The sequence below is a fragment of the Bombus flavifrons genome, chromosome 11 (genome assembly GCF_040668555.2).
Source record: "Bombus flavifrons isolate JBK064 chromosome 11, iyBomFlav1_principal, whole genome shotgun sequence".
NCBI classification, from domain to species: Eukaryota; Metazoa; Arthropoda; class Insecta; order Hymenoptera; family Apidae; genus Bombus; species Bombus flavifrons.
The window spans coordinates 4,079,124-4,098,528 of record NC_138452.1 but is presented as its reverse complement, the minus strand read 5'-3'; the positions used below and the strand labels follow the sequence as shown (position 1 = coordinate 4,098,528).

The 19,405-nt window shown below is 40.8% G+C and overlaps 1 protein-coding gene, 1 long non-coding RNA gene and 1 other non-coding gene across 4 annotated transcripts in view; 2 read left to right on the top strand and 1 right to left on the bottom strand.

Annotated features, from left to right (window-relative positions):
- LOC138185022 (uncharacterized) overlaps positions 1–19,405 on the bottom strand; it is a 228,006-nt gene that overhangs the window by 121,705 nt on the left and 86,896 nt on the right. The window lies entirely within an intron of this gene.
- knockout (Stork-head domain-containing protein knockout) overlaps positions 1–19,405 on the top strand; it is a 109,719-nt gene that overhangs the window by 8,965 nt on the left and 81,349 nt on the right. The gene's annotated exons all lie outside the window — the stretch shown is intronic.
- Positions 1,729–1,830, top strand: LOC138185334 (U6 spliceosomal RNA). The gene has a single exon (XR_011174584.1). It is a non-coding gene; the product is annotated as a U6 spliceosomal RNA (small nuclear RNA).

Below are 19,405 nucleotides of genomic sequence, written 5' to 3'. Positions count from 1 at the left end.
GAGAAACTCGTCGAGTTTCCGGTAAACGTGAGCAATAACCAACCCAACACCGTGGACATTAATAAATCGGTCATTTTCTTTACTTTTTGGGCGGGACACGCTACACGCGATTTCTACTCGCATGTAATTTCCAAGCGATTGCACTATTTGCAGACAGAAAGCTGCTGTCAATTACTCTTCCTGTAACATCAATAATCACAGTGTCTTGGAAGTGATTCAGGGGAGCAGCTAGAGGAACATTTGTCAATCAGGGAGCACGAAAAGAACCGTTTCTGATAGTTTCGAAATGTAAACTCTAAAACTGGACCGACGTCGTCGATCCTAATTTGCTTCTTGCTCCAATAACAAATGAATAATGAACTCGAGTGAAAAAAAGATCCATCCGTTGCCTGTTTCTTACTTATTCTAACGGATGTGATCTGTCGTAGTGCTCGAGGATTTCAGTTTAATCTAAATTACCAGCAAAGTTACGATTAATTATACGCGCGAGAAAAACGAATACCAGATACGAATTGTCTTTCATCGTCCACGAATGCCAATTTTACTGTTGAACCATCGAGAAACGAAAGGCAGTTAAAAGCGTTGAACGCTAAGCTATCTGCGACGACGAATTCAATGTATCGTCACCGCGAAAGGATCGATATCGTTCGACCAAACTACCGAAAGAATATTACAACGGACCGATAGAAAGCTACGTATCTCGATTCCGTCGCGTTTCATTTCTCCAACGAGCTAATATATGCCATGTCCATTTTAACGCATGTAATTACGATTGCAGCAAAAAAGCCAAGTAGCCATTGGATCGTTAATAAGAGGCGACTTCGCGCCAGGAAAAGTTCCTAACGGGCGTGTCAACCATACCGACACCATGGGCGAGTTGCCTGGTCGAGATAACTAGCCGTCCTCGATAGTCGATTAATAAAGAAATTATACGACGTAAACAGTGACCAACGGTGCTTGCGTACCCCGTGACGACTTGCAGAAGATTTCCAGTTGCTTTTCTAGAACCGCATTAACTATAGCGAAGGCTCGCGCGAACGCAATTACTTCTAATCGTTTTAGAAAATCCACGATGTCGCTGGTTGATCCAGTCGAGACCAGACGCGAGCTGTGTGACTAAGCCGTCCTTCTGGTTTCTGTACGCCGGCTTTTCAAACCTCGTCCAGGTTTCCCCGACGCGTCTGCTTTAACCGTATCTGGCCGATAATGCCTCTTACCCGGTTGTGCATACAAGTCGCGAAGGAAGAGAGGAACGTAGCCGAGAAGCACGTTGATCGTTCCTCTTCCTGCAGCCGGTCTTGTTTTTCCCGCGGAATCGAGCGTAGGAGAAATTACCCGGTCGTCGGCTCGAAAAGCCGACCGACGATCGTTCTCCCATTAGCCTCGTTACGTTCGAGAATGGGTCGAGGAACTCTCTCCCTCTTCTCTCTCGTGTAAGTACGTACGTGGCTTGTCGCGTCTCTTCATCCTGTTCGACCGCCTCGATCGATCGCCACACAACCATGTGATAACGACCGGTGACGAGATGGTTTCTAGGTGACGTCGTAGGTGGACTGGACAACATGAAAGTTGCGTTGCGCCTGATGGAGGATTAAATAGTGGTTTTCGAGACGAGACAATGATTGGAGATGAAACGAAAGGAGACGGAATATCGTTGTTGATAATGGACCAAGATATACCTATATCGTTCTTACTTAATAGACGCGTTTTCACTTTGGTACTTATTTGCTTCGATAGTGGGAACGTATTAAAATTAGAACGATATAGGCAAGATTAGCGTGGTCCTCGTATAAGGATAACACACAGAATCCTGAAACGTTCCATTTTGTCTTTGTACTTCCGAAGGATTTGTCAGTGGGCAATATTAACGTATAGCTGGTTCAAATAAACCAAATATCTCGTACTTGATCCTTGGTGATATTGGTATTTTAAAGTAGGTATTTCTTTACTCGTCAAATTTGCAGGTTTTAAAAAACACTTTGGAAGAAGTGAAATATTTCAAAAGGAATTTTATCGAGTAGCTGCCAAGTTTTATTCCAACAATGCTCTGGTACCGTGAAACTCTTGAGATCTATCACGTTGGCAGATAAAAGTTTGTTTGAACATAACTATGCGTTGGCGTGGAACTTTCGTGGAACAGTTGTACAGAGGTATAGAGCAATCTCTGTATCCCACAGGGACAAGAAACGAATTCTACGAGTTGGCAAACCCGGCTAGTTTTCTACTAGCTTGACTAGTTCATTGAACGTCATGCTTTCAAATCCAATTGTTCCAAAAACGATCCCAAAGTTTCCTCCAACTATAATCAGCATCGGGCCAGACGGAAAATTGCTCGCCCGAAGGCGAGCAAAAGTTTTTCAAGCAACTTCTCTCCTCGAGGACAATGACCGATCTTATTCGGAGCAAACACGAGTACTTCGTTGAAAAAAGTTTGCCAGAGAAGTTTCCAACTGACGAGTGCACGAGATAGTTAAACGATCTATCAAGTTAGTTTCATCTATACAGAATTTTCTAAGAAGATAAAGAATTATCGAATTTTATTGACTTTTATTATCAGATTCGTCTTTGTTGAAACGTTAATTGTGTATATGCCAGGAGCAATTTATCGATAAAAAGGGCGCTGTATTTGTCAGAAACGAAAGATTTTAGTCGAAATCTTAACACGTTTCATTATCTAATCGATTAAATTATACCGTATATGCACGTATGTTGTGACTAAAGTTAATGAAATTTGGGGATCGTAATATTTCAACGGTTAAATTAACTTTTACACTATCACGATATATTTTATCATAGCACTAAACAAAGTTTGATAAAGTATGATTTTGCTAAGAATCTTCAGAAAGTAGGAGGGTCTTTAATCTCATTCTCCAGAAGAAATAGTTAAAAGTTTAACCGAAGTAGTTTGAAACTCATCAGGGCACACGGGATGGCTGTACAATCTGTAAAGTTAGCTTCGCCAATAGACGATCTTTTCGAAAGAAAAGTAAAGTGAAAGAGCAAAGAATCACACGTTTATCGAGATGCGTATCTATACGAGATTCGTTATTTATCGTTGGTACCGTAAGCACCTTCACCTCGGTGCGGTAACGAATTTTTCCGCTATAGATCGGCAGTGTTGCTGATATTTAGTTAGCCTGGTACACGTGGAAATTGGCGGCGAAAAATGATCGGCTACGTGATTCGATGGATTTGAAAGTTTCAATTAAAAGCGCCCCGGATATGAGTGGCGGACACCGTTTCTCAAGTTTCACTGGGATCGATCACGTATTTCATTAGAATTTACGTATTCTAGAACATGCCGGGGCGGCTCGTTACCTTCGAAATCGTTGCCTTGCAGCTTTTCGACTCGCCTATACCCAGCTTGCTTCGTACAATTTAATGGCTTAATCGTCCTCCATTTTTCGCTTCGATAAACACTTCAATCTTGCGTAGTAATAGCCGCAACGATTTGCTAAATAAGATATCAAGATATGGAGATTTGAACATTTACAAGATTTGCCATTCAGAGATTAGAAGATTTGAACAATTGATAGATTTGAATGTTTAAATATTTGAGAATTGAGATATATTTAAGTATTTGAAGAGTTGAAAATTGAAAGATTTTAAGTTCGCAAATTTGGATAGTGGAAGACTACAAAATTTGAAAATTTGAATATTCGGAGGTAAATATTAAAAGATTTAAGCGATCGAAAGTTTAAATATTCGGAAGTTTGAGCTTTGTAGAATTTTTATGTTCGCAAATGTAAGTAAACCAAAAATTTAAAAAATTCGGAAATTTGAAAACTTGAAAATATATTCTTCTGCAATTTTGCGCCTCGTCGAAACTTGATTTTCTACGTATGTAAATTTCAACAATTTATCAATGTGTCAACTCTGAATGCAACATGCCAGACCTTGAAAATCACATATCAGGTGGGTAGTAATCAGTTCAAAAGTACAATGCTTAGTTCGTAGGGGGCTCGTAACAAAGTTGTAAATCAGCAGTTCGCTAACTTTCTCGAGACGTCGTTACTATCGATCATGCGTGCAGCTGGATGGAGCTGTTCGCGTGCCATTTCACAAGGGGCCACGTTCGTTCTATTCTTAATGTCCGCGTGACTCCGTATATGGAAAGTGCGTGAAACGCACAGCATTCCATATAACGAGGCGCACATCAGAAACGGACAAATGAATTTTCGCGCGTTTTCACAATTTGACTGTGTATCGTCTTTAACCCCGAGACGCGCAATTAGCCTCGCTAAATAAAAAGGAAAACGGTCGATCTCGCGACTCGTTTCTCACGCCGTTCGCGAGACCAGACCGCCATCGGTAAATTGTTGGCTCGCGCTGTTCGCGAAACGTCCATTAATCAGAAGCAATAACGCCGCGACGTCGGTGCATCCTGTTTTTACGGTTATTGAAAGTTATTACCTTGTGCAGACTGTTTCGGAATTATAGGCTAACAGAACTGGATGAGAGGAGTCGAAAGCTAGCAAAAAATTCTCGATAAACTTGTGTCCATAAACTAATGTTACATGGAATATTCAAGTTTCCACTTTGCGTGAATGTACATTAGTTCTCTTTTCACATTTTTACCTTATAGAAACGCGACTTTGTTGAAAATAATTCTCCGATACATTCGCAAGCTGTTTCAAGGAAGATTATTTTCTATCTACTTCTTTGGAACATCCTATAAACGAATTAAAAAATTAGCAAGAAACAAGTCATGTTAGTAGTGAAACGTAGAAAGAGAACTCATATACATTCCACGTTCTACTTTACATTCGGTATTTACCTGAACATTAACATACATTCGTGTAAAGTAGAAAATCGAAAAGTGGCAGAATAATTATTCTGTTATTTCTTTTTTTCTTGACATCACATAACATTTTTTAAACATCGTATTCTACAGTAACTTCTAGTTAAAAATCGGCCTCTTCATTCCGCGTCACAGAATTCCACTTTCCATCTCGTTCGACTTAACCGACTTAACCTCGGATAAACGAGGACCTCAGAACAACCAAATTTCAAGGCGAATTTTCAAGAGACCGCGAAGCGGACTCAAGCTGACCTCACCAACAAAGCTGACACGTGAAAGGCGATTTTCCTCCTGGAATCGCTCAGTAGCGTTCGAAGAGTCCGTTAAACCCGTTTCCGTGCAAAAGGAAGCCATCGCGTGGCACGCGTTCGCGGGAAGCTTTCAGGACGTCGACACGCAGGCAAATCAACTACCCGCTTCCTTTACTTTCTATGAGAACCGCGCTTAACCGGTAAATTATGCGCCGTTGCGGCAAGAAGTCGCCACGCGAACCGTTTCCGAACGATCACGCCCGATCGAACGCTATCTAGTTCCTAAACTCGTGATTTCCCACCGAACGAGTCGGCAACAAGAAATTTACCCGTTTCATCGGATGTAAAACGCGTTTACTTTCTTCTCTCGGTGGATACTTTTCATCGTGGCCATGGAATAAACGGATGAGAAAGGATGATTTACGTAATTCCACGGGCACATTTCCATCGAACGATCGACCAGTGGGGAAACGACTGTTACAGCCGAGTCGTAAATTTGCCAGCTCGATCTCTCGATTGTCGCGTTAACCTCCTAGCGGTTATTTATACGTAATTCCTGGCGATTTACAGCAACCTCCGTTTGCATCCATTGCGATCGCGCCGGAAGTCGGGGATACGCGACCCTTGACAGGCCAATGTGAACGTGCACGCGCGCCTTCCTGTCGCGCGTGAAACGCAAACCGCCGCGATCGACGCGGATCGTAGGATCAAACGCTACACTCCTAGACGAAAACTCTTGCGAAATAAACGTCCACGTGACTTTTCTATTCCGAGCGGTTACAAATAGTACCGACGACTTTCTACGCAAATCGCGTCTTAAGAAGCGTCACAAATCATACGCTGCATCCCCGACCGATAGTCTCGCAGGCAGTTTCACGAGATTTACGTTTGCTATTTTTCTCATTCGACTAGGCGAATCTCTTGTGAGCCATTCGTGTCCTCGATTAATAGTAGTTGCCGACCGAAATCTCCAGGTACTTACAGACATACATACATGCATCGTAGAAATCTTTCTGTTTCCATGATGTTTGTCGATTATCTTAATCCTTTGCACTGGATCGTTTGTTTATTCAAACCTAGTACTTTTTAATATTCTAGGCTTTCAAACTTTCTGAAAAAGTTCTTTGATACTAGAAACTCTCTACTACTGTTACGTCCGGTGACTCTCTACGGTCGAGGCGTCCACCAGCTGTGCACATAGAATTAAGCGGGTCGCAATAATCCTAAGGATCGGTCATAAAACGAGGTTTTTTGATTTACCGTTAAGACCGGTAAGTGGCATAAAACATCTTCTATTCAAGAGGTTTCTTATGGTTATTGCTCCATCAGATAAAAATTGGGGAAACGTGGGTGTTTCCCGGGATTCCACCCGCAAGCGACCAGTGGCGGGGCGATTACCATTGAACAAGAGTTTTCCTTTGCGACAGCATCGTCACCGGGCTTTACTGGATCTACGACTACAGATCAGTCAACATCTCTGGACTGGATCTACGACTACAGATCTGTCGACATCTCTAGACTGGATCTATGACTATAGATCAGTCAACATCTCTATACCTTCAATCATTCACCTACTTCTCTTATACCTTACGCAACAGCGTAACTATCTTCTCTACAAAGTTGTTGGAAATATATATTATAAGCTGTTAACCTGAGTGTTATACTAATGCAACCACCCCTATTATCCTAATCGAAATAGGGGATCAATCTGTTCGCGGCGTCGATTATTCTAATCGTAACGGGAATTTACGACTCCCGTTGACGCGCTTCCTCGTGATCGCGTCTCTCCGTGTCTGGTCGAATAAACGACTACGTTATCATCAACCATCTGTTAACTCGAATGTTCCGAACATTTTCAAGAGAAATGTTCGGAGGAAAGAAACTCAAGGGTAAAATACCACTGAAGTCACCAACGATCCAACTCACCTATAAAGGTGTTATTATCTTCCGAACTTTCTCCAGTTTCGTGCTTTCCGTCAATAACGAATTTCCATTTGCGAAAGAAAAAGAAGAAAATCCAGCCAATATATGGTAATAATAAAAATTGCTTCCCGTAAATCCGAAGAGTGGCTTTCGCTTCGAACGCACAATTTGCTGAAATCAGTCCGTTGAAATTGATCTTGGTCGTGCACACGGAACCATATTCCTTTGCCAGTTCGTCCAACGAAGCTCGCCGTACTTACAAAAATCGACGTCCGCCCCGAAAAGAAAGTTTCGTTCCGTTGGTTCCGATGCGACTTCCTGTGTAGTCGCGATTTCTAACTTCGCGCAGCACTTCTAGCTCGAAAAGCCGGTTTTCCGATGAAAAGTAAGAGCGTTTCACGGTAAGAGGCGTGGATGCGATTCACAGTGTTGGCCCTCGTGATTTGTTTGGACGTGGAACACGTGTGAAACACCCACGTTCCGCCAGAGTTTCGTGGGGATCTCTCGAATTTCATGCTTTCTCCGTGGCAAAACGGAATTCGAGATTTTGTGCCGGCCGAGGCACGTGAATAGGCCATCCGGAGACCTGCGTCGCTTTTTTTCAACTGTTCGTAGCTCGTCACTCTTCAGGTCAGTGGCGAACAATTGGCCTTCGTGAAAGCCTAACAACGTGTCAGTAAGTCACGCTTTTCAGTTGAAAACAAGGGATGAAGAGTAAGGGTTGGCTGACGTACTGACAGAAGAGGATTCAAGCTTCGTATATGTCGTAGGAAGCTGAAAGGATGATTAAACAAAGGAGTGCAGGTCTGATTAGTTGTTACCGACAGAGCTTTTACAGTGAGAAAGACAGACACGCGTATTGGCAAAGTGCTTTTAGCATTTAGTAAGCTCATTGACGAAAGTGTTGTATACAATCTGGGATAAAAATAGTTGTATAGGTAATGCACTAGTTTTATTTATTATACTGCACTCTTACAGTAGATAGATTATTTATCGAATAATCGAAATTAACGTTTGCATTTTCGTGTAACACAAGCGTCGTAATTTGTCGTATCATTTGAATCGATTTGTAACAAGCCATATTTAACAAAATCTTATCGATATTTTCTCTTTTCGACTACCTGTTCATTTATTTTTGTCTTCGACCGTACACAAATACTGTAAATAAAATAATGTTAGCATGACGCTAACGTATAATACTTCTTTTGTCCCTGTGCAGTCCCGTTAATCATCTTTCTAGTTCTGCACGGCACTTATTGTTAGTTAGAAGAGATCAATCATTTAAGGTGCAAGAATCGAACGTTTTGATTGATAGATTAACAGATTGACAGATTACTTTGGAGGATAATGTGAAGCTTTAAGAGTACAAAATGGTTGTTTAATTTTTGTCAGTGTTACAGGACTCATTGTCAGCAAGAGAAAACGATAAAGTCTCGAAAGTGTCATAAATTAGATTCCAAGTACTTTATACTGTGTCATGGGTCAAGTTTTTGCCACTACGACGTAGAGAAATGGTATTCTTTGTAAGAATCGCCGGCTCCGAAGAACATTCAGACAATATACGTGCAACAGATGTACCACGGTGTGTACACTTTTCATAATGTTTAATCTTAAAATTTTCTGGCATTTCTCTTTCAGAAAGATTCAAACGTGAAAGTCGTCGGATTACTCTTTGAAGCTTATAAATGACGAAATAATTCAAAGGTCTAACGTCGTCATCGTCATATTATTATTAAAACGTTACTAGCTGATTAAGCAAACATTGCATTTATTTCCGATGAAACTCATGCTAATTTTAACGCATTACATAATTTTTTTACATCAGAAAAAATGTATTTCTATCATCAATAATTGACAACACAATTTTCCATATATCTGGAGAAATATTCAGTCGTGAAAAGGTTAAAGCGGTACATTTCACATGCCCTATCCGTTGATCCCAAGTATTATTCGCGAAGTATCACATTCAGGCGATTATTCCGCGATAAAATCCTGAAGAAATGGTTAAAGTTCCTTCCTCTGCCATCGGCCGTTTCAGAAAACTCGTGACTAAGGGGCATTACTAGATAAGCATCGCTTAATCAATTCGTGCCCCGGGGCCACGAATAAAAAGCGAAGCAATAATATCAGGAACGAGAACCATATCCCAGGACGCAGCTCTTTTCAGCAGTGACGTCATGGCGCATTGCGGCTTTTCTGCTTGACATGGTTGCGTATCGGAACTAGTTTTTCTATCGTTGCAGTGCCTAGCGCTAGTTAACTCGGCATAACCGAGAGAAGGTGAAAGAGCAAGCGTGCGTTTGCAAAGGTCAAAAGTATAACTCGTGACACGCGAAACGCTCATATTAACCACTGTAATAAAAATGTTCGTGCCGAATCTGGCAATAATTAGCAATAATAAAGCCCGCAGATCGGCTGCAATGCCTGTTCGTTTTGCGAACCAGAACAAGCGGAAGTTGGCTAACCACAGCGAAATATATCGCCTGGTGATAAGTTCCAAATAATTTCGTAATGGTCATTTGCATCGTAAAGGATTTCGAAAAAGAAACATGTCAAATTTGCTTATCCTTTTCATCTTTGTTGAAGCGAACAGTTCTGAGAACGCATATGGATGCACTGTGTCATGTGGAGATTTAACTGCACGTGGTAAGAATATATGCTGCGTACGTGAAACCTGTAAGAGTGTAATGTGCTTGTGAGCGAGAGAGTTTTTTTACGACACGTCAGAAAGTACAAGTCATTCTAACCTGGTACAGCAGTGTAATTGAAACATATTATCACATATTTAACTCAAGTGTTCCGTTCATTAGCCGAACACGCGATTCTTACACAGAGATCGATTTGAAGCATAATTTAACTACGATTGCCAATTTGGAATATTTGAATAATAATACTGAAAAATAGAAATGTTTCTGAATTTTCATACTATCGTAAAATCAAGGATGCTTTGAAATTTTCTTATTTAAAAAATATAGGAAAAGAAGAAGAAATTACTATTCTATGTTTAGTTGTTTAATGGAATAGAAAATCCTCGGTTAAATTATATTATTTTCATCGTTCACATTAAACGGTAAACTGCGGTCATAATGATCGCACCGTAATTAGCGATTCGTCGAAAAATCAACAGTATCTAATCACATGCAAATAGTAGCTGACATTATCATGCATACGATCTAATCTTTGAAATGGACTTCATCAAAACTTCGTTTGAATAAATTTTACACTGCTTCTTATGTAGGTCGAAAAATATCATAACATCTCGCGTACCCTGTTCACCTTCTCGAACTATGCCAAACTATCTGCGATCCGACACACCACGCCCTTCTTAAATAAAGATATCTAAACTTTTTCGAATTCCAACGCGAGATTTACTCACAAACCATTATCCTATCTCGACACTCCATCTCGATGCTAAATAACTCGGCGAAAGATTAAAACATTCTGTCCTTCGTTGTTCGATCACACCGGTATCAATTGTACAATCACTCGTACATTGTACAATCGACCAACCATAAATGCGAATAATATGTAGGTATCTCGTTAATCGTGTCAAAACCATAGAGTAGAAGTTTTCTAAACTTTATTTATTGAAACAATTTATATCCTGTCCTCGTTGACTAAATCGACTTACCGGAACCTAGGCTTCTATTACGACGTTTAAATGTAATTTAACGTCTTCGGCGTGATATTTGTATCTTATCGATAAACGAATGGTCGCAATTATAGATAATACAAGTATAGATAAATATACAGTGGCTACGAAATAAGGCGGTTCTTCATTAGGTTTCACATTTCATTTTCAAAAAATCAATTCTTTATAATTATATGCGAGTACAGTTAAACGGTACAAAATTTAATATACTTCAATATAATCGATTAGCATGTAAATGTGATAATAAATACAGTGCCAATAGTTTCCGCTAACTGTTCACTTACTTTTGTATATTCGTGTAACGTAAAATTCTACCGTAATTCTTGATAAGTACTGTAGCCATTCTCAACAAAAAGCATCCATAATTCAATAAATTCACCGTCAGGAATCGGACGATTTTCTCAAACAGCAGCGCACGGAAGGCTTGGAAACCGGTCGACAAAAACAGCGTCGGCCATTGACTACCGGTAATCCTTGACGATCCTTTCTCGTCCTGTGCATCGAATAAGCTCCGTAAGGTAATTCACGCGGCTTGCTTGCACGCGACACAGGATATCCTTGAAGCCTGCTAACGGTGCTGCTGGGATCGACCCGCGTCTGCTCGCGATGCCACGGGTACCTCGACTGAATTTTCCCATAGACCGCTCATCGCTCGTGTGCACATACGACTAGATAATGCAGAAGCTCGCGAGCTTGTCACCGGCACGCTCGTCGTGCACGTGTACACCTGACCAGGCCGATCATTCGAGGTAACGGAGCCTGGTTTCGATGGCGTTGCGGTTTCACGGAACAAGATTTTCACCGGTCGTGTGTTGCTTCTAACCACGCGATCCTTTCGTTCGAATTTGGCTCTTTACGCTTGCTAAGTCTTTGTACTTGGAATACTAGTACAAGGCTGGTATAATTTTTTTTTGGTGTCATGAGTCATGAGTCTTATAAGTATATCAAGTTTACAGAATTATTAGGTTGTCCTAAAAGTTCCTTTCGTTTTAGAAGAAAATAATAGATGCACAACATTTTTCGTTTTAATGCAAACGAAACGTGTCCGACAGCTAGAAGACAATAGAAGATAAAGTCCACAACATTTGACAGATTAGGTTTCATGTTTGACCCACTGTAATTCTTTTTTGCAGCTGTGTGTTTACAGCTACGTCCACCTTTTAAGGTTATTAGCGATTACGTTAAGAAATTGTAATCGTTAAGTTTTCGTGTTGTAAGTATTGATTGTTCTGATACGATTACTGTGATATCACGACTCACGAGTCTTCTGAAGTGATTTGATTGGCAGAATGATTTGGTTCTTGGGTAGCTGTGTTGTTTAGCTGTTCTAAATTTTAAGAGATATAATAAAGCTTCGAATTATTCATAAATTGTCTCGTTCGCGATCATATTCGTGAAACACAGTTCCTTGCAACGTCTACATGTTTTTGTAGGTTGTGAGAAATAGCACTATTCGCTGATGAGTATGCACTTTCGAATTTCGCTTGGGTCATTAACGATTCGATCAAAGTCTCTGACTCTAGTGAAATATCGTAATCTTTTGTAATCCATTGCAAAATTAATAGCGAGTTGTCAAATTATTGTACGAATAGCAATCCCATAGTTCTGTTCTAACGTGCGTGGTAAAGAGACAAAAACCACAACGAATTATCCGTTATTGTATCAGGCAGAAAAAAACACGCAACCTTAGCGGTAAAGTAATTTTCATTAGAGACATCATCGATGTTATCCGTCAAGTTATAAAGGAGCCCGTAACATTTACAAACAATCGCATGCAGGATAATTAATGAGCAAGGTGTACCAAAGGTTTTCATAGCCTCAAGGCCGGCGTTTCTATTTATACCATGGACTTCCGGATGCGAGACGCAACCACGTGGAAAGCAATATAGGTTTAGGTGTACACATTGTATTTATAGAGGAAAGCTTCGAAATGCTTTCTCGACGTATCTTGTCGTTTATTTTCGTACGAGAACGTCCCTGCAACCACGATGGAACATGAAATACGTAAATGTTTGCATTCCAAAAGCCCAGCAAGCTTTGGCTGTGAGATATCTACGACGTACAACGTATTAACATTTTCAACGATCGAATTATAAATTCCGGCTCGAGCTAAAATCTGACGCAAGATGATTTAGAACGTGGACGGCCGTTCTAAGCCGGTGCGATAAACGAATCGATTAAAAATGCATCGTAAAGTTTCGCAGCGGGCAATATGCGTTCGCAGAGAGGAAATCCCTGGTGAACATGTTGCTGAACGCGTGCAGTGTATACACGAGTCCCTTGCAATATGAAAGGGCCCCTTTAAGCCTCGGAGATTCATAGCGGGGAATCAAATGTAGATGCAGACGCGCAGAGCAAAGCGTACGCTCTGGCAGAGCCGCGATCCCATACGATTCGTGCCGTTACTCTCATTTTTCTTCCCACACACGTGCCGTTGTTACCATACTCGCAGTTCATTTGGTTGTCCTGCTCGTGGGGAGCGTTGTATACTTCTATAGAGAAACGAAAGGGTTAGCGGAACTGCGCGTTTCTGCAGCGTTTGCACGTTTGCCTATAGGCGAATGATATTCCCAATTGCAAGGAAAATTTATTATTGGTATTATTTATCTTATTGCAATGGTCTAGTATAGTCTTTGACTTTTAACATTGCATACGTATTCCATTTGTTTTATAATTTGTATTATTATATAAGTTATTAAGTAAATTTGATTTGATCTTTGATTTGAGATTTGATTTGATTTGGTTTTATTAACCTTTATGTTGTGTAATTAATTTCTTTAACTCTTTAAGACAGACTTTATCGTATAATGTACCACCATGCGATTACATAATATCGAAAAGTATCGCAAGGATTCGTTTCCGACATTTTCAACCGATACTCAGTTGCGGCATTCTTCGACAGCAGTCGAACGTTGCAGCGTAAATGTTAAAGAAACGCGTTTAATAGCGTTTGGTTGAAAAGAGAAATCGCGAATTATTCTTTTAATATCGTATTTAAAGTCATCATTTTTAATGATACTAGCAGTCTTAGTACGATATAAGGAAATAGGCTATTCAAACAAGACCAAGAAACGAGATAGCGAAATAACGAACCATAAAGGAGCCGCTATATCCGCGAGAAAAAAGAACGGCTAATAAAATTGACACACGTCAAGCGAGGATCATCGCACGAGATTGAAATCGTTGTTCTCGTCTTCTTTCGATTCTGGCTCTCGTCTTCGGTATCGTGCAATTAAGTAATTATATCGCGTATTCCTTGTCGTGGGAACGCAACCACACACTTGTATCAAAAAGTCATTACGATTTTCGCTTTAGATAGGCGGCACAAAGTAGCTTCCACACGTGGATGCTCTATTATTTCCTGCTCGGTCATCGATTTCACGAAACATCGTGTTTGCAATTTGCAACGCAACCTATCCATTACGAACTCTCGAAACGCGAATTTCCAATGATTCATTGCCTCTCCCGGAATATATTCGGAGACTCGGATCGTGAGGCGATGTTTATTCGAGCTATCCGTTTTCGCGTATGAAAACCGGCTCGTCGTAAGAGTCACGCTCGAACCGATTACAATGAGAGAATTCTCGGACGGTCGAGTCACAGAGAGGCGACGCGTCGCTTTTTTCTGGTTAAGACGGGATTTCCTATAAACGTCAGATACATCTACAATACAGATACAATGGAGAAGCATATCTTCGTTTTCCTATAAGTGAGTTTTATACGTTACGTACGCGTCGGACGATCGACCGCCTGCTGCAATAGCAATCTACACGCGAACGATCGATTTCTGTCGTGTTTGAAAAGTTTCAACAAGATCTCCTTTTTCTTGCAAAGAGAATGAAAGCTTGGAATACGTTGCAAATTAACTTATTCTACAAAAGTACTTTCAGATATTTATATCTGCCAATGAATAGATTTTTAGTCAGATCCTACATTTCATTTCCATAGTGTCAAATTCTTATAGTCGTATAAGAATGCTACTAAATAATACGAGATTTAATGTACTTGGACCTAATCAACTGGTATGTAAATGCTATAATAAATACAATGGTATGCAAATACTTTTCGTAGCCATTGTATATGATAGTAGCGAGAAAGATTAGAATTTCAGTTCACTTTAAACACATATTTCACTTTCTCTGTACGTAACTCTCTCTTTTGGTAGACAACAATATACTAAATAATGAATACATAGAGAAACGAATGCGTTATGCTCGTACAAACCGTTCAGAAGTCACATAGATCAACTGTGTACATTAAAAAGCAGAAAAAAATCATGTTGCAGATATTACTTTTTAATCTTATCTGTGAATTTGCTATTATTTGTCATCGCCTCGTGACAAATGAACTCGTGGAAATAATTTGATTTTTATGAATTGAACGTTACTCGTGTACTTACGTAATAAAGTTGAGAAATTGCTTAAAAGTGAAGTTGACCGAAGAAATTGAGTAAAAGTAACTCAGTCGAACCATTTTACGTTTATGAGAAATCTCATCCGCGCATGGGTGCTGCGTTCAGCTGACAGCAGAGAACGTATACGTTTAAATGTTCGTGCCTGACGCTTACAGGAAATCCTGCCTTTGCTCAAGGAATATTTTCTACTGTTTCATCGCCAGTTTCCTTTTCCTCCACGCAACGACAACCTCCCATATAAACTTAATCGCGAGAACTGTTTGTTACGGGCGGCCATTACAGACTCTCAATGGCGAGAGACAAACGCCACTTTGTTTCCCTCATGTCGTTCCTCTCGTGCGTGTACGTATACGCATACCTCGTTGCCATTGTGTCCATTAAAGGATCCAGTTCGTGATTTCATCTGGATCTCCGAAAGCCAACCGGCTTTCCAACTATTGCTTAATCAATTTCCAACTAGTAGCTTCTGGATTGTAATCGGTGGTGGAGAAGAGAGTTGATAGTGGTGGGGTATGAATACTCCATTACCAAGTACATTGCTCTGATTGAAACTAGTCGGCGAGCTAACGAGGACCAGATACTAAGAAGCTCGTCCTGTTCAAGATAAGTCGTCGATTAAAACTTTGGTGTAGTGACTTCACATCACTTGGAAACGCTTTAACTCTCGGACGACGAAGAATAGACCAATTCCGATTATCCAGACATTTCACGTTTATTACATTTTAAGTTACGTTCACGTGTTGTTGCTTGATATTTTTATTATTTATGGACAGACGGAATCTAGAAAGTGATTTTTACCACCAACTAAATAACATAATGAGTGGCTTGTCTGAGATATTTCATATATTTTTTATACCATACATAATTTATATTATGGTAAATATACGTTAGACTAGTTATCATTGTATCGAACTATATAAAATATTGCATTTCCTATGTAAATTTAGTTATCATATAGGGGCAAAACACCTAGTCTTCGCTTTATTACTCTAAAGTAAAATATTCGACGTTGATGACAACAACGAACGAATTAGGTCTCCCTGTACCGTAGGATTAACTTCAGGAATAAAGCGAAGAGAGGACAAGAAACAAGCATAAAGAAACCGTCCACTATCTAACTTCCGGGGAAATTCCTAACAACGTCATTCCTGGTTGTGGTTTCGCGTCCAATCTCGTTTACCGTGAAATTAATCGAATAAACCTCGTGCCCCTGAACGAAACGGCATTCTGAATAGAAAATTTAATTCCCTCCTCTGCAATGCGTCTTTCATAACCTTTCGCTACCCGGTCCAACACGATGCGGGTGCATTATTCGTTCAAATACTGGCATGGATCCAACTGGAGAACGCGCAACATTTATACTCTAAATAGTTGCTTTCCGTGTTCATCGATGAAACGTTTGGATAGGGATGTAGAACGTCGACAGGCAGGCGCAAGGCTTTTTTTCTCCGTGATCGTTTCAACGAGCTGACGTACCAATTTCGATGATCGAGGATGATCGAAAGCGGATCTGTTTCAGAGGCCGAACCGTGGCCCCGAATTCGATGGAATCCAGTTCAGGTCTGGTTTCAGACCAAGTGCCGTGGTATCCGCGCGTTGCACCGTGCCATCGGTTTACCAGGCGAATCTCGGTCGCATGCAAATTGCATTTCATAACTTGTTACCCGTGCCGTGTTCACTAAGAGTTTATCGGCCTGATCTTCGCCTCGAAAACCGTGCTCTTCCTCCTGCATTTTTCCGTCAAGATCGATGTGTCCGCTGTATACACCTTGCGACTCCGATCAATTGTCTCTTCACATTGGAATACTTGTTCTTTAACGTTCCTCTTTTCTTCCTTTCTTTTTTCTTTTGTTCTTCTTCAAAGATTTGTTAAAGACTATATAAAAGTGAAATATTGAACTTGAAATTATCGAAGATTCTTTAAGTATGGGGTAGTTCAAAAAGCTTTTGTAGAATTAGAACGACGTTAGTTTGTATGTGCATCGTTTCGTTACGTGGATGTTTACCAGTCACGAATACATCTTTCTGAAGTAGTTTGCGCAAATCACTTTTCTTGAGGTAAAAACAACTTTCTAAATTGCAGAATAAGTGATAGGTGGACGATGTTTATTGGTGAATGAAATATATGGAGTCGAATATCTCAAATAAAATCTATATTTCTTGCTCTTGTTCTTCGATGTACGATTTGATCGTTGCAGCCAATCGTGTAACACTAGTTTCGCAAATAGTTATTTTCTAATCTCTTCGAATGTACAGAAACTTAACATCGATTATGAAAAATATTATGAATCTTCTCGAAGAAAATACAGTATTATTCGTTGCTTTCAAGAAGAATCTTCAATCTTGAAAGAAAATTTGATTAATCGTAAAACAAAGGAAGAATTAAGTGGCTGATCCCTTCGACGATAATTCGCTGTTTGTTTTAGCACAACCATTAAATTACCATTCACCTGCACATCTCGTAATTAGAATCTAACTTCTGCATCGTCACACTCGGAGAGCCGAGTGAACTTACAACCAGCGAAAGATATTTGAATGATAATACGCTGCGGAGACGTTCAGTTGCATCCGGTTCCCTCAATTATTGCCGCAGCTGACCCGCATACCATTAATTAGGTCGGTGGATCGTGCAAGATCAAAGATCTGGCTGGAGGAGTTTCATCGTGAATCTATAGGCCGTGTACTGCTTGTGTTCCCTTCTCGCTTCTTATCTCTCGCGAAACTCTGTACTCTCACGATTGTCCTAGGCTTCACCTTTGCCCTCTCGTCTCGCCGCGAACGAGACCGTTGAAAATCGATTAATCGGCGAATCGATTTTTCACGCAACGCCACCACGACCGATCGGCTACAGCAAGAAACAATAAACAACAGAATCTGATGCTTCGGAACCATTGAAAAAGAAACCGCGTTGGCAATTAGTTGCGCCTAGCAAGGTGACGGAACGTTCATAAAACTGTACAATATCCAGCGTCCCACTGAGAATTGTTCGTTCTTCGAAGATCTTTGTTCCAAGAAAACGCCTTAAATCTCGTTTCGCCAAGTAGCAAGCAACTGTCCCAACCATAATTCAGCTCCGACCGAATGAAACGCAGCTTGTATTGATGCGCTCGGAGGACCATAAGAATCCAAGGTCACCGGAAAACGAAACTCCTTCGGAAAGAGCGAGGATCGCACGCAACAAATCTTGACCCAAAGGAACCGACTATTAGCCCCTAAAAATAGACGCATCTGAAAACCTTCTACGATTCTTTCCGACAAATCGCTGTTACCAGGAAACCTAGCCAAACTGAACCTATCCTAACTTCCGTAGATTAAAGCAGATACATGTAGAAGAAGGCCGACGAAGCTCGTGAGAATCGAGGTTAGGCCGGTAAGTAGCCACGGGTGTACGTGAGTTGGCTCGATCCAACTCCTCTATGTATGTGCCACGATCTTATGGAAACAAGTCCAACCGATGTGGTTTCGAGCGGTGAGAATCTAGCCAAGAAAGATCTTGGGCTATGTTAGGTTGGGTTAGCATAGGGCGCGACCACCGCACTCTCATGCCACCCAAGACTCTCCGTGCTCTGTCGGGTCGCACCAGGTAGAACCTGAATCTCGAAGGTTCTCAACCGGCTCTCTCCTGCGTCTCGTCTCTCGTCAAACAACCTGATCTCTCTCGCGAGAGGCTCGCCAAGAGATGTTCTTTCTTTCGTTCTGTTAACCGACAAGGGAGCCGCGGAACGGCCCAGGTGAATGGAAAGCAAGTTTCGGCTACCATTTTCGAAGGAGCCGAGTTGCACCGGAAAGAGCATGACCGATGAAAAGAGCACGGTTCTTTCTGTCAATGGAAATGAATGATAGTTTTCTATCTGCGTGACGTCGTTTCTGTACTGTTGTTCGTGTCGTGTTATGAAAATACTCCCTATTTCGTAGCTATTTACGAGTTAAAAATTCTATAGAATTCGAAATTAGAATATTATATGGTAGAGCTCGTTCGAATTCTAATAAATCGGAGTTCCGTATTGTAATTCTCGCGGAGCATTATTATTATTATTATTCTGGGACTATTCTCCAACTCTTTAACAAGGGAAAAAATAGATCTGGCAAGAACAAGGGAGAGAACCATAATACTTCTCACCTGATCTCGTTACTTCTATTCGTTGCGTTTAAAGATAGGTTTAAATTTTGCTAACAATGAGCTCGAATCAGCCACGGTCAATAGCGAGGAATAATGGATCGCCTGAATTTGGGAGAAACAACTCCGTAGAAATTAAAGTTTGCTACTAATTTTAATACGCAGATTACGCACAATTGGCTAATAAGACAATGACACGATCGCAATTCGCGTAAATTCTCTGAACGCATCGATGATCGTTACGCGG